General features: G+C 40.4%; 1 pseudogene; it reads left to right on the top strand.

The window, feature by feature from the left end:
• The first annotated feature begins 452 nt into the window (after positions 1-452).
• On the top strand, positions 453-1344 carry LOC102753696 (annotated as a pseudogene).
• The last annotated feature ends 6 nt before the right edge of the window (positions 1345-1350 follow it).

The following is a 1350-nucleotide window of genomic DNA, read 5'->3' as shown; positions in this document are numbered from 1 at the left end:
TCATAGCTCTACAGGCCTACCTCAAAAAACAAGAAAAAAATGGTAATAAATTAACCCTACAACTCGAAGAGTTAGAAAGAGAGCAACAGGAAAAGCCCAGTGTAAGCAGAAGGAAGGATATTATAAAGATCAGAGCAGATATAAATGACATAGAGACCCCCCCAAAAATATAAAAGACCAACAAAGCCAATTTTTATTTGTCATTCATTTCCAGGATGTTTGTAATTTCTTCTTTGATCTCTTTGGTAACTCAATCATTGATTAATAGCATGCTACTCAGCTTCCAAGTGTTTGAATTTTTTTGATTGTTTTTATTATAGTTTCTTTCTAATATTATGCCATTTGGTCTGAGAAGATGTTTGATATTATTTCAATCTTCTTGAATTTGGAGAGACTTTGCCTGTGATCCAATATATGTGGTCTATCTTTGAAAATGTCCCATGTGGGCCATTTGCTGCCGGCCGTGCGTGTGTAAAGCAGGTCTTGGAAGAGCTCGGTCTCGGGACTCTCCGGCGCACGCGACCGGCCTCTCGCGCCCGCTTGGTACCGCGGGGCTCCACGCGTTACCCCTCGCCCCCCTTGGAGGAATCGCCACCACCGCCGCCCGAGTAAGAGTCCGAGTCGCCGCGAGGCCTCTGCTCCCGCCATGCCTAAGAATAAAGGTAAAGGAGGTAAAAATAGACGTAGGGGTAAGAACGAAAATGAATCCGAAAAAGAGAATTGGTGTTCAAAGAAGATGGGCAAGAATATGCTCAGGTAATCAAAATGTTGGGAAACGGGTGCTTAGAAGCAATGTGTTTTGATGGTGTAAAGAGATTGTGTCACATCAGGGGGAAATTGAGGAAAAAGGTTTGGATAAATACCTCAGACATAATATTAGTTGGTCTACGAGATTACCAGGATAATAAAGCTGATGTAATTTTAAAATACAATGCTGATGAAGCGAGAAGTCTGAAGGCATATGGCGAGCTTCCGGAGCATGCTAAAATCAATGAAACTGATACATTTGGTCCTGGAGATGATGATGAAATCCAGTTTGATGACATTGGTGACGATGATGAAGACATTGATGATATCTAACTTAACCTCAACATTCTGCATTCCAACTTCTCTGAGGATTGTTCAACAATTTGGATTTTGGCTGAGGCCTATAGAAGAAGATTAAAATCCCTTTAATTTGAATGCAGTTGGGTTAAAGCATACTGATTTGTTTCTAAGGTGTTTCTTTAAAAACCGGTAGTGTTGAATTAAGTAAAACATTAAGCTCACTTTGTTCTGCGGGTGTAATGGAGTTTATGGGTAAAAGAGAGAGCACATCTACTATTTTTGAAAAACAGAAAAAAACCTTTC

Source organism: Myotis davidii, unplaced genomic scaffold (assembly GCF_000327345.1).
Source record: "Myotis davidii unplaced genomic scaffold, ASM32734v1 scaffold1304, whole genome shotgun sequence".
NCBI classification, from domain to species: domain Eukaryota; kingdom Metazoa; phylum Chordata; class Mammalia; order Chiroptera; family Vespertilionidae; genus Myotis; species Myotis davidii.
Note: the sequence above shows the minus strand (reverse complement) of the source record. Positions and strands in the feature narration are given on the sequence as shown.